The sequence below is a fragment of the Protopterus annectens genome, chromosome 10.part0 (genome assembly GCF_019279795.1).
Source record: "Protopterus annectens isolate FY-2018-M chromosome 10.part0, PAN1.0, whole genome shotgun sequence".
Taxonomy (NCBI): Eukaryota; Metazoa; Chordata; order Ceratodontiformes; family Protopteridae; genus Protopterus; species Protopterus annectens.
In genome coordinates this window covers 1,783,600,215-1,783,615,780 of record NC_056744.1, presented here as the reverse complement: position 1 = coordinate 1,783,615,780, position 15,566 = coordinate 1,783,600,215, and positions in this window count along the sequence as shown.

Below are 15,566 nucleotides of genomic sequence, written 5' to 3'. Positions count from 1 at the left end.
TGGTCATTGTACATATTTGTCATATGCTGTGATTTAAAAAAAAAATCATTGATGGTATAGTTGATTGAATTACATTACAGTTGAACTTCAGGAGACTGACCATAGCATAATTCTGAAGCTTTTCCCTTCCTTTATGGTTTAAAGGCTGCAGTTCTATGTGGTCTCTCTATTTTTGTAATGTGTAACCCTGGAGTTAGTTTATTTACTTTTCAGCTGTGTGGGGGAGGAGCCCTACCTGAGTATAAGCAAGCCATTTATTGTTATTGGTGATCTCAAATGTAACTTGTTGGTTTACATTTGTGATAATGTTAGTTAGATTCTAACTTATGATAAGTGTAAATATTTTTGATAAGGTTGCTTGATGTGTTTCGTTTTGAGCAATCACAAAAGTGTTTATTCATTTAAAACTCATATATATATATATATATATATATATATATATATATATATATATATGTGTGTGTGTGTGTGTGTGTGTGTGTGTGTGTGTGTGTGTATAGCCCTGCACCCACCTGAGTAATGCATGATAACCTTAACCCTAACCCTGCCCCTGCACCTAACCCTAATGAGAAACTACCTTAATAACACTGTCACTGTTCAGACACATTTGAGCTGAATGTGTGGTAGGGTTATGGGTGGTACATCAGAAAAGGAAATTTGTTTCCCTTTTCAATGGACTGAGTGTTGTTGTATAGTGCTGTCAATATTAGATTTAATTTGAAAGACCGAACACTCAAATTAGCGAACATTTTTTTCTGGTGTAAAAACCCACAGATGCTTGTATGAGCAAATGTTCTTTTAAATGGAAGTGTTTGCAGGCAGCATTTTGCAAGAGCTCACTTTGCAGTGGAATAAGGGAATTTGCCTTTACTCCACTGTTGTGTGATCTCAAATTTGGTGTATACAATTAGCAGGGCGTGTTAATTATAGTATGTTATATTTTCAATGACTTTATATTCTATAGCGATCACTCTTTGAACATTTGTTCTTGTTTATATTTGATATTTAATAGATCTGAATATGATCTGTAGACCCAAATGCCAACATCCTTAACTTCAGGTATAAAATATTGACAGTGCAAATTTTGAGATGTTGCTATGCATGGGCTGAGCAATAACCTTGGTATGCAAAAATAAACCAAATAAACCAAAAAGAAAAAAGAAATAGACATCTTTTTTCCACCACATTCCCTGCTAATCATATATATAGTAACTCTGAGATCACACAGTACAGGGGGGATGGGCATATTCTCAGACCTTGGGAATTGTAAAATCTCACACACTTAACAACAATCTGCTTAGTTAACCAAACTGCATTGCCTAAACAGATGTCAACTGAAAGAAAGTTTGACCACATACACATAGCTTTCTAACTAATCTGTATGTGTGTGTGTGTGTGTGTGTGTGTGTGTGTGTGTGTGTGTGTGTGTGTGTGTGTGTGTGTGATGGGGGTATATGGCAGTACTAGTGTGCGCATGCATGCAGACAGGTAGATCTATATAGATACATATACAGACATATAGATACAGAGATATAAATAGAAACATATTATTAGGTACAGATATAGATATAAATTTAGACATATTTTTAGATACAGATATAGATATAAATGTAGACATATTTTTAGATATAGATATAAATATAGACAGATTTAGACAGATATAGATATAAATATAGACATAGATTTAGACATAAATATAGATACAAATATAGGTATAGTTTTAGACATAAATACAGCTATAAATATAGACATAGATTTAGATATAGCCATGTAAAATAGTCTCCACCAAGCTGTCAAGTGGTCAAGCTGAGGCAAATGGAAGCAAGGTATGGACAGGATGACCTTCCTAGATGCAATAAAAGGGACAGTAAGATAAGATAGGGATACTGAGACTAACTCTGCAGATGAGGTACAAAGAGATGTGAGCTAAAGGTAAGGATATTCAGAGTGATTCCCCCAGGTGAGGTACAAAGAGATGTGAGCTAAAGGTAAGGATATTCAGAGTGATTCCCCCAGGTGAGGTACAAAGGGAAGTGTGATAAAGGTAAGGATATTCAGAGTGATTCCCCCAGGTGAGGTACAAAGGGAAGTGTAATAAAGGTAAGGATATTCAGAGTGATTCCCCCAGGTGAGGTACAAAGGGAAGTGTGATAAAGGTAAGGATATTCAGAGTGATTCCCCCAGGTGAGGTACAAAGGGAAGTGTGATAAAGGTAAGGATATTCAGAGTGATTCCCCCAGGTGAGGTACAAAGGGAAGTGTAATAAAGGTAAGGATATTCAGAGTGATTCCCCCAGGTGAGGTACAAAGGGAAGTGTAATAAAGGTAAGGATATTCATACTGATCCTCCCAGGTGAGGTACAAAGGGAAGTGTGATAAAGGTAAGGATATTCAGACTGATCCTCCCAGGTGAGGTACAAAGGGAAGTGTGATAAAGGTAAGGATATTCAGACTGATCCTCCCAGGTGAGGTACAAAGGGAAGTGTGATAAAGGTAAGGATATTCAGAGTGATTCCCCCAGGTGAGGTACAAAGGGAAGTGTGATAAAGGTAAGGATATTCAGACTGATCCTCCCAGGTGAGGTACAAAGGGAAGTGTGATAAAGGTAAGGATATTCAGACTGATCCTCCCAGGTGAGGTACAAAGGGAAGTGTGATAAAGGTAAGGATATTCAGACTGATCCTCCCAGGTGAGGTACAAAGGGAAGTGTGATAAAGGTAAGGATATTCAGAGTGATCCTCCCAGGTGAGGTACAGGAGAGGTAAGATAAGGGTGAGGATATTAAGAGTGATCCTGCAAGGTGAAGTTCAAAGAGAGGAACACCACACAAATCCACAGTGTCACAGACAATGTCTCCTTTTACTTCCCATAAATTACATAAACAGGCAGACTCTGCTTTGGGTGAAAGACCAAAGTAACTAATTTTATTATGTTTACATTTTTTTTTTGTTGGGGCAGAGTACTGATCAAACACAACCGATTGCAGCCCCAGCTCCAGTTGTAATGAACATTATGACCAATTGCAGCCCCAGCTCAGGTTGTAATGAACATTATAACCAATCGCAGGCCCAGCTCAGGTTGTAATGAACATTATGACCAATTGCAGGCCCAGCTCAGGTTGTAATGAACATTATGACCAATCGCAGGCCCAGCTCAGGTTGTAATGAACATTATGACCAATCGCAGGCCCAGTTCAGGTTGTAATGAACATTATGACCAATCACAGGCCCAGCTCAGGTTGTAATGAACAATACAACAGAGTACAATTGATACAACACAGACAGAAAATATAATACAAATGAAAGAAAACTGGCCATACTGTAAAGGATTTTACTATGCCATACATACATTTGCCATGATAGCAATGTATGTTATCAAAAAGTTGTTGCATAATCAGAGTTTGGATAGTTTACCAATATAAAGCAAACAAGAAGTAGAACAAATTTGAAGAACATATAAGAACGTCCATTGAAAGGAGTTAGTATGGGCTGAAGAATTACATCCACATTTACAAGGTGTTTGTTGTACCATGTGCTAGTGAAGGTTATAGAGGTGTCAGTGTAATGGGAAATGAGTAGGTGAAGTAAGATGTTTGACTAGTTAAGTCACATAATCTGCCTTATTACAGTTACATTCTTCTTGCAGGAATTGTTTGACTAACTAACTAACTAACTAACTAACTAACTAACTAACTAACCAACCAACCAACCAACCAACCAACCAACCAACCAACCAACCAACCAACCAACTAACTAACTAACTAACTAACTAACTAACTAACTAACTAACTAACTAACTAACCAACCAACCAACCAACCAACCAACCAACCAACCAACCAACCAACTAACTAACTAACTAACTAACTAACTAACTAACTAACTAACTAACTAACTAACTAAACTAACTAACCTAACTAAACTAACTAAAGTATACTTATGTCTTGCATGTTTAAAAAATGTAACTCTCTTGAGTGAAAAAGTTCATATTGCCTCCAAAAAGAGCAAGCTGGTTCAAGTCCTACACAGCTAACAGTGTATTTTAGATCTGATGAACAGGTTGTGCAGTATTGAAACTACAGTTTCCTTTATTACTGAGTAGTGCTGCAAGGCATATGGTTTCTAACTAAGCGAGTTGGTGTTGAACAGCCTTTTTGTTATTTTCATTTTCACAATGTTTGCTCATGATTGATTACTTTAATCGCAACTAAGAACCATTTGGCCAAGAAGATACTCACATTTTACTGGCATCCAGAAAAGCCACCATTTCTGGTTTCCCAAAAGTTTCCATTCTATTTTACTCTCTTTGGAATTTTTATACATCTGTGACATACTCTGTTAAATTCTCCAGCTGTTTTTAAACCTATTATCCCCCAGAGATACTGTTTCATACACGCACGTCTCTCTTTGTGAGAAGAATGTTTCTGCTCATTGTATGTGCACTGTCTGCCCTTCTCCTCAGATGGATTCAGTTCCTCACATCTCTTTTTCTGAAGTACACTTTCTGGTGCTTATTTATTGGTGTTTTGCTTCTTTGAGGCTTATGTTACGCCCTGAACCTTTCTTTTCATTCTTTGACATACATACTAATTTCCTTTATACTCTGTTCATATGGTTTGTGCTGTAAGCTTTAGTTGTTGTCATCTGGACTCCTTCTAGTTTGCTCATACTCTCATACTCATTTCAAACTGAGAGTCCTAAAATTTGAAACTTAATATAAACCCAAATTCGGACTTAGCCTCAGTCAACTTCAATTAATTTAGAGATGTTGTTAAATACTCATTATTTAAAAATACAAAGCAATACTCATGGATGTAAAATGTATCCCTATAGTAGTATGAACAAATAATGCCCATGCCACAGAGTTTACCAGTGTCAGGCCTAACTGGGCATCACCAGTGCAAAAGGAAAAAAAAAATTTGTAAAGAAAAAACATACTAATGGTGAAACCGCTGTGCTGTTGGTTCTGTACTATCTGGGTCTAATTCATTATATTGTAACTGACTATATTGTGCTACAGGTTGGCAAATATAATTTTGTCACAAGTAACATTCACTGTAAATTATCAAATACATTTGCAATCTAGATAAAATCTAAGCAACCTTCTTTAAAGCACTTTTTCAGCTGACAAGCTAACATTCACCCCATGCAGTTCCTGTAGTATATAAACTCCAGGACTGCACAGTCAGGAGGATGAGGAAATATTTTATCACTACCTCTTCTCCAGGTTTGGGCTATCACAGTTTAAAACTTAAATTTAAAAATGTTTTAAATTTCTTTTACATATATCGACACAAAACTAATGTTATAAAAAGGGTATTTTGAAAAGCTGTGACCATAGTTATATGTGGCTACTGTGTTGGACTAACTGGAACATGATACGGCAAGTCACAAAATATTTAAGTGTATTGTACATTAAGTGGGTACATTTTTAGATATTGTACATTAAGTGGATACATTTTTAGATGGCTGTAAGCACTGTGTCTGTTTTGTTTCAGGACCCTGAAAGTCCTTATAATACTCCATACATGCTCTCACTAAACTTGCTGAAGGATAGCATCGTCTGTCTACTTGTAATGCCTTTGGCTGTTTATCATAATACTCCATACATGGTCTTGCTAAACTTGCTGAAGGATGGCATTATCTTTCTACTGGTAATGCCTTTGGCCGTATGTCTGTCATAGTATTGCATACATGGTCTTGCTAAACGTGTTGAAAGATAATATCATCTTTCTTTTTACCAGTGCCATGGTCAAAAAGTACATTTGTGTCTGGAAGAAATGGTGGGTTTGTTTTAACATTTTTAATTTTATATTGAAAGCGTTGGCAATGCACTTTTGTAAGGTTTTGCCTTTTTCTCCACTGTGACGTGACAATGAAGTTGGTATATATAATGTTTGGGGTTGGGGCAGCCAAGTGCCCTTACGTGGACTTCAGGGAGGCTTGCCCCTGTGCAAAAATATTTTTTTCTGTTTTTTTATGGTTTTTGATTTACATTTTTTGGAACTAACTTTTCAGAAAACTGTAAATGAAAATATGGTATCTCAATCTAATGTAGGTAAAGTATTTTAGGCTTTACCTAAGCTGAGAGCAATGATACAGCCCCTAGAAAGATGGAGCTCTGAAAGTGATATTCAGCATGCACTTCTTGAGTTTTATCTTCAAGCATCATTCTTACATTTATTATTTATTTATTTTATTTTACATTTGTTTACCGGGAAAGCCCAACTGGACACAGGTACATTTTCAGCAGTGGCCCGGGGAGAAAAGCTCCACAATACAATACAGTAATGAGAGAAGAGAAAAAAATAGAGCATACTTATAGCAATCCTACACAATATGTTAGAGATAAACAATTCTTATAGTAGATAGTAATTGAGGTACATAATAAACTTAAAACAGCATTTGTATTATTTTTACAGTTATAAAATTTGTCAAGTAAATATCAACGGGTTCACAAGCTTTCAGGGAAACTGTTTATACTTAGCTGTACACAGAAACATTCTCTTGGTTTGGGTTAGCCTGGTGAGTGGCATGAACATAGCCAGTCACTTAAATAGTGGGTTTTCTGGAGTTTTTTGAATTGACTGAAGGAGGTGATAGAAGTTGTTTGGTTTGGTAGTGTGTTCCAGGTTTTACAATGGTGCTGGCAAAGAGGGATTTATCGGCATCATTTCTATGTTGAAATTTAATTTGAATGAGAACACAATCCCTGATTTTCAAAATACTGCAAACTCATTTGACTGAGTTTCATTATACTGAAAGCTTACAATGCTGAATTCCAAAACACCCAATGGCAGTGTGTACAGTACTTTAAGGTAAGTAAAAGGTATATGCACTTTTTCTCACTTTAGTGCTATCCTGGAGTTAGTATATGTTTAGTTTTGGGGGTGTAGGGGAACAGGCGTAGCCCCCACCTAGTTTGGGTTTTTATCGTCCGGTTTCTGTTAATAAGGTAAGTAAGTAGTTTTTAATTTTTGGAAAGAGTTAGTCATTGATGCTGTAAGTGTGTCTTGTTTTCTTTTATAGTTTTCATTTGATGAGAGTAATTGTTGGTGATATTTGATTGGTTTATTTGGTATACTGAACCTAGATTTTGTGAATGTTAATGTTATTTGTAAAGAAATGTTCAGTATTCATGGATATGTGTATTTTATGTTACATTAAGCAATATGAAGGAAAATGCACATCACGTCTATAGTTTAAAAATTGATATTATGAAATTCAGCATTGTAAGCTTTCAGTATAATGAAACTCGGTCAAATGAGTTTTCAGTATTTTGAAAATTAGGGATTGTGGTCTCAGTCTAATGAATTTCAGTATTTTGAGTTTTCAGTCATGTGAAGTAGACTCATCTGTATATATGGGTGAGTTGCGTATTGCCAAGTTGGATTTGATTGAGGACTGGCTTCCCAACAGGTCCTAGGTCAAATCCAAACCTAGTTTTGGTTAGTTGGGAGTCAATAGCTGTGGCATGATAAAACATACCTTGATGTATCTGAGTTCGATAAATCACCATGAACTCATACATATGTAGATAGGGGTCCACTACGAAATCTCGAGATCCCACAATCTTGACTGTCAAAATCCCGAGTCCAGAATGTCGAGATTGTGGAATCTCAAAATCATAATAAATAAATAAATAAATAAATAAAGGATGCCAGCATTTAAAAACATATTTTTGCAGGGGGGCAAGCACCCCTGCACCCCTCAAACCCCCTGCAAATTAAATATACTAACTCAGAGATTGCACTACAATGAAGAGAACGGTAATGTTCCCGTTCCGCACTGTATAGCGATCTACAGTACCGTTCTCTTCACTGTACAGTGATGAACATGAATATAAAATGTACTGCATTTAAAACTAGATATTATTATAATACTATTACCTTCATACTTATTTCAGTGCTCCTATCTCCAAACCAAATGGCTATATGCCCATTTCCTACCACTATTTTATATTTCTAATAGCAATAAAAAAGTAATAAAAAATATTTGACTAATCTAGTCTAGTTAATAGGCTGTTTGGGTAATTATCAAGTGCCATAAGATACTCACATCGCTCATTGGGAATAGTTATTTAAACTGCATAGGGGTCCCTGTTAACTGTTGTTTGTTCCAATTGCAGTAGTTTCAGAGGAAATCCAATTTTCTTGTTTAAATAATTAAATCTTAAAGCTGCATCTTACCATAGTTGGATCACATCTATACAGTTACAACATACTTAAACAACAAATATTTCTGTTTGTAGTATTGCACAGTCATACAGAGATATGAAAACTCTTGTACCATCCTTACACTGGTGTGTTACACAAGAAGAGTTGCCCTTTTCTGTTTGACTTCTGATAAAATACTTAATGCATTCCGTTAACTTGCACTCACCCATACAACGCTTGAAATTCGACCCACATGTGTTATTACTGCAAGTCCCCTTGAAGTTAGAAGATGGTGTTCTGTGAGGTAGTAACTCTACAAAAGAAGAACTTCTGCAGCACTGCAGATACATTTCCACTTTTTCCTTTGTTACACTTACTTTTAGCCTAGCATTACTAGATAACATAGCCAGCTATCTGTCTGTCCAGTTATATAAAATTCATTTAGAGTATTTGAGGACATTAATGCGCTGCTATTGCGTTATTGTACTTTTACAGTAAGTATCAGGCCAGGAAAATGGGTGATGTCATGAGATGTCATCAGTTTAAATAGCAATGCTTACCAGCAAATGAAAGCAACACGTGTTTTCATGCCAGGGATGTGGGATTGCTAGAAAAAAAAAATAGGCTGGATGATGACTGAGAACACTAAGTAAAAAGTCCAATGGTTAGATTGGTGCAAGAATCGCTTTTCAAGATATTCCGTTGCTTTGAGTACCTCACACAACTGAGATGCACAAAACTGTCAGTTACTTCAGCTAAACAATTCTAAATAAAAAGAGTTATTTTTAGACCTTCAGAGGAGCCAGCCTATGAGTAAAAGTCTTGGTGTTTCTTCTTTATTGTGTATTTTATCAGTGCAAGATCCATCAAATTCATCTGGTTAAGACCAAAAGGTCAAATGAGCAACTCATCTAAGATTTCATAATTAACCACGATGTCTAATGATGACCTTGGTGCATGACTCTCAGCCTCTAAGCACAAGAAATCTGGACACAGCCAAAACTGTTGGGGAACAAAGGTCCAAAAATAGGGACAGATTTTAAATATTGCTCTTATAATCTTAGAAAGTTGCTAGAATAACAAGAATTTGTGTTGGCATGCATATTCTAAAGGATATAAAGTCTGAAACGCAAATGCCTGTCATTATTCGATTACTTAAATCCCCAGTGATTAGCCAGAAAACAACAAATTTTATGGGTAATAGACAAAAATATGAAGTAAAAACCTGGACATTCTCACAAAATATTGACCGTTAAGAGGTATGTGTTGAAGTTAGTTATATTAGTTAGTGATACAGGAGGTACCTAAGTTAGTGCATTGGCTTTACCACCCAAGTAAAAAAAAAATACTTCACTGACCTGCTTGTTCAGTCTTTCAGTCTCAAGTGAATAAGCCTTGAGGAATGAACCTTTCAGAAGAGCCTTCTGTCTTTTGCTTATACTTTGTTAACTAGAATTTACTGTTCAGGAGACTGTAACATCTCTTCGGTATTGGTTTTGTCTGCATATATTCCAGAAGCATCATTAATAGTTGCAGAAGACAAGGTGTACAACTTCTGTGATGTACTTGGATGTTTCTTTTACAGTGAGTGAGTCGATGGGCACAAAGCATTAAGTGATATTTTAACTAAATCTTAAAGTGGTAGTACATTCATGTCTGCCACCAACATTTGCTGTGGGTTATAATGTCTCTAATGTATTTTCAGTTGTAGGAAACAAATGCAGTTCTATTTCACATGTATATTTTTAGGAAATTAACTAGAAAATTATATGAAGTTACAAAAAATAGTGATTTTGTGTCTGTTATGCAGGAAAGTTCTAATAACATAATGTGCAAAACAGGGAAGCAATGAGAGAAGAAGAGGAACAGAAGTAAGTTGTGTTTGTTATTAGATAAAGACAATTCTTGCAGACTCTTAACAGCTGTTGTTTTCATATTTATGATACTGCTAATGTTTTAGCTCAGAGAATCATGTTGTTCATAGCTGTGGTCTGAGCTGTAATATTCCCAGCGCTACTGGACTCACATCTGTGAGACCCTTGCAGGGTTTTTTTTTTTTGCATCTTTTTACTTAAGGGTCAGATTAGCCAGTAAATTAAATTGTGCTAATAAGTTAACTGTATTCATGTTGTGCTATAAAAATAGAGTTTTTTACCTGTGACTGTGGGGTGAGATGCAATGGGCAGATTACTAGAACATTGAACTTCTGACTCAAGGAATGTGTCAGAGATCTGAGAAATTACAATATAAGCAGCCTACCAACAAAATTTCTCCCGGTCCCCTTCAATAAACACATCACACTGAATGAGATTTGATGACCTTTATTAAATTTTCATAAACATAACTTTGTTATCCAATATTTATTAATTACAGCTGAAACGCAATATAGCTGACTGAATTCGAACATCCACATCCATGTAATGTTAATCAGGACAGCGTGACCTTGCTCATCCTGACCCAGTAAGCAGCGTCCGTACCTCCAACTCACGTATGAAGCAGCATCCCACTACTCAGTTCATTTACCACTTATTGAATTAACATCCAACCAAATAAGCAGCATCCTCACCACTTGCTTATTTATTGAGCCACCTTCAAATACTCACTTTCCTTTCCCAATTCATTGGAAGGACCATCCAAAACCAGAGGGGGAACAGAAGAAGACACGCCTATCCCTCTTCTCCACCCACCATCCTAACAAGGCTGTTCCCCCTCTCTCCAATAAACTTACAGCAACCCAGCTATGATTAAGCATTAGGCCAAACATCATTTGGTATACCCCATCCTTTCTAACCAAGTTGTATCTGAATCATCACGTCCTAAAACCTCATCGCATAATTAATGAAGATCGTCAGATACTTAAACAGCTGAAGCCCAACCACTAATCCCTCTTTTATGCCAAGGTAATAACCCTAATCTCATAAACCTAGCTTGACCACTGCATATGAACTAATCCTTACCTCACGACCAATGGAAGCCTCGCAATGATTCCAAGGGCATTACCAGCCAACTGGACAACCAAACACTATGCTGTTCCCCCTCTCTCCTACCAGAATTCCAACCACCAAGCCACCCATACAAAAGGGGAGGGGTGGTTCAACCAAACATCATTCGGTGTACCCTTCTTTTGTAAACCCAACTGGATCACTTATTAGCAACCCCAAAAGTCCTGTCATATAACCACTGAAAGACACCACTTGACTAACAGTTAAATAAACCAATGATCCCCTTCCAGTTGGGAAATAATAACCATATCCTTGCATAACTTCTGTATATTACTAACTTCTCACTCATTTCGACCACCAGTGTTAACATTGTAATGAGCCCTGAGACACTACCTGCCCCAGGCAGCACCAAAACTTTAAACCCCAAATGCCACATGAAACCACACAAGGGCAAGTGCCTACCATCAATCTAACAGCAACCCTATATAATAACGTCCAAAAGCAATTCTGCCATCACTCAAACTATCCAGTATAGGAGTAGAACGTAATGACCATCCTAGCCTTTGCTGACCCTCAAAATACTTTCAGAATGACTAAATACAGTCATAACATAAATACCACAGAAACTATAACCCCTTTGAACTCCATATCCCAACACCAATCCCCACAACAAAACCCATCTTGTGAATAATCAAAGTCAGTCAGTCCTCCCTCTCAACCTGCCTCAACCCTTCAAACCAATGACCACTAACAAAATTAATTCACTTCACTTTGTCATCCATGTGACTGAAGTAGTCATCGCTACACCCCCCTGACCAACTAGTAAAACATGCTGTAGGAACAGATTGTATCACACCTTGCAATCTCCCCCTAATTCAACAGAAGATCTCCTTGGTTCTCTTCAAAGGACCGAAACTGAATGCAAGTACGTACTTGCAGCTAACTCCACCTTGACCAACTGAACAGCCTGATCCCATTCTCAAGCTGAACAAATAACTAAATAACCCCACCAAATTCCTTTTCACAGGCCACTGCAACCCAAGTTGCATCAATCTGGCAATATCAATGCCACAATCCTCCCCTATAAAAGGTACCCCAAACTCCTGCAGCAAGCCTAAACAATCCCTTGCTTAAGCCTTCTAACTACTGTATAACTACACACCATTTGAACAACTGAATAGGTAACTGTGAAAATACCCCAAGGGTTCCCCCATGTCAGTCTTAAGCAAACACAACAGATCCTACACGTGGAAGTAAAAGTTGAACATGACTAACTTTTATAATGACCCTAAAACCCTTAGCCTAGTAACTTCTTGTGGTCCTACGAGTGCTGTGACTTCACCCCACTTATGAAATCCTCAGAATCCCCATAAACAATCCCCAATCCTACTTTACCGTGTCCCAACCTACCTCCTCCTTACTTGCCCCACAGTACCCCAAACTGCACCAATACTGATGTGCCTTAATGAGCTTTCAATGAAATCAAATTACCTGTAACCTTCTTGTGTGCCACTCCAGCCACTGGAACTTCTGGCCCTGCAGAATTCATTAGCTTTGAAGTCCACTTCTGTTGTTCCCTTTGCACTCCTCCTGCATGACCTTGTTACACACCACTTTCACAACCGGGACATTCACTGCAACAACCTGCCTCCATGGTCTGCAACCACACTGCATAGCACTGCAGCAGCTGAGACACTCACCACAGCAACATCATCTGCAAAGAAGGACAACTGTAAATCATCTAAAAGGCATTAATAAAGGTTCACCCTTTTACACATTTGTTCCATAATATAGAGGCAACATTTCTCATCTTGGCAATGGAAGAAGAAACAGTCTAGGCAACAAAAATTTAAACCATTCCTTATTTTCGCCAATACAGCAGATCACGGAGCCTGTGATGGCATCCATGGTAAAGATGTTTACCTAATCTAACCTAACACCGCATAATATTACCTGACCTCCAACCACATAAAACTGCAACCCCCCACTGTCCATAAACTGCCTGCCCCCTCTACCTCTGACGCAAGCAATTCCCAACTTTAAGAGCATTGTTAATGAGAGGACCTACTGTGATCTTCTGCTAAGCTTGCCTAACTGTCAAACTCTCAGAGAAATGATGGGAGAGAAGCCACCAAGAGGTCCACTTAAATTACAAATTAAATACATCCCTTCTTCCACCACCGGGCAGCAGCCAAGTCTGATAACTTCAAACAGCACACTTCTGGAATCCCTTAGGGACATGCATGGTACATCAAACTTGGTCTTATTAATTCATTAACAGTCTTTTTTTTAATGTATCTACACAAAAGAGTGCAAGTGAACAGCACACTCTAACCCTCTTGTGACCCCCCCCATGTTAATGTTGCTAATACCCCGTTATATTCTGTGTTCCACCTCATGCCTCATTTTTCCTATGTTACAATGCCTGATGTTCTCCGTTTGGAGATGTAAGGTTAAGAGTTAACTGAACCCTTCAGAGGAATAGCCCAAGGCTCATATCTCTGAAACTGTTAGCACAAAATCTGAACAAAGCCATAAATAAGAGTGGGACAAAGACCCAGAATAATGACTACTCCCAAATATAGCTCTAAATTGAGGAAGATGATAGCTAGGGTTTGCCTCAACATGAATTCTCTGACAGGAATGGTCTGCAGAATTGGAGTCTCACCAAGGGAAATTGGCTGGGCTTAAAATGACCCAAAAGGGTAGCTAGCCTATCACCTATAAACCCAACAACTAACCAGTTAAATGAGTTGCCTGCCACTGAATCAAATTTCTGTTCATTAAATCAAACATCAATAACTGGAACCACTGTCAGTGCAAAGCAATCATGCCAGTCTTTCTGTGGATAATAATAGCCAATGATAATTGGAAAACTAAATTTCAACATGCAGATGTCCAGCAGCACCAAACCATTCCATATTCCAGCTAGGTGAAAAAACAAAACAAAAAACAAACAAACAAAAAAAACAAACAAACAAAAAAACCCCCCACAGTATTAGAAATACGTTGCCACAGGACACAAAATAAAACATGCCAGCACATGCCCCAAGAGCACTGACCTGTAGCTCACTACGGCATGAAAAAGATTAATGTTCTAAATCATTTCAACAGGACACAAACTACAGCATGTCAAACCATGCCCTGTAAGAAGTAACCCTGTGGATCACCAATATCTGCAGAGAATTAAAGCGAAGATCTGTTAGCAGATTCCATTCTGTATATCTGCAGTTTGATTCTTTGTGCCTCCATCTGCCTACTATGCAATCTGTGTTAAGCCTCTTAACCAAACAGTGCCCAAAAAGTCCATGTGGATTAGTGCTCTACCCCAGTAAACAACAAATCTCCCCTCCTGAAAATTATCTGCTAGCAAAATCCTGTAAACTTTATTGTATTAGTCTCACCATGGACCAGTAACCACAAACTATAAACCATTTCAGTAAACAGATTTCTAGGACTGCACTAACATTCTAAATGTCAGGCGGACTGAAACTTATCTGAGTCAAAAAAAAAAAAACTGATATACCACCTCTACAAACTTGGAAAGCTGGTAGAACATCCTATCTGAAACTCCACTGTCTGACACGGACCACAAACTTGAAGCCAAATCTATACAACCCTCTAAAAAGCCTCCTAACCGAGAAATGATGCCCTGCCTCCAACAAGAACACCTCAGACCCCCACTGCCCTGAACCCAAACATTCAATCCAATGAAATGCACAGCCACCCAGGTCCAACACTACATGATGAGCAAGTCAGCTAGACTCCACCAAAATGCAAAACAAGCAACAACACTAGGACCAACTCCTCCCAACCAGCAAAACAGGCCACCACCAAAACTAAGATCCATCTCAGTCCACATCTGCCAGAGAAGGACATCAAGAAAGAAAAGGAAACCACCAAGAACAAGCAAACAGCATAGGCACAATTTCTACCCTGCAAGCTCCATTCCCTTTCCGTGTGTTGTGCCAACTTCCTCCAATGCCACTGCAATCACCTCACTCTGAAGAACCAGTGGAGACCAAATCTTTCCCCACGTATCAAAAAAAAAAACAAAAAACCCCCACAACTACCTACATACATCCTGGAAGACCAGAACTGTGAAAGGCAAATGGCACAGATGAGATGTCACCTGGGCAACCATGCACATATATTGACATGGAAAACTACACGCCTGCAAAACAAAGGTGACATCCAATCAAAGGGAATGACACACCAATGCATCTCCATAGCCAACCCAAGGCCCATCAAGGCTATATTTGTCCCAAGGTTTTGCTCTACCGCATTGGTCAGCTTCCATGGACCACACTTCTCAGTCTGAATACACCAGCACAGACAGAATGTTCAGGACAAAAACTTCAACCACCCTTTCAGCATGTTAGTTGCTCAATGACCCTGAGAGCAGCAACCCCCACAGCGCAAATACTGCCTCCAAACACACAACAGCTGCAGTTGATCTCCACAAAACATTC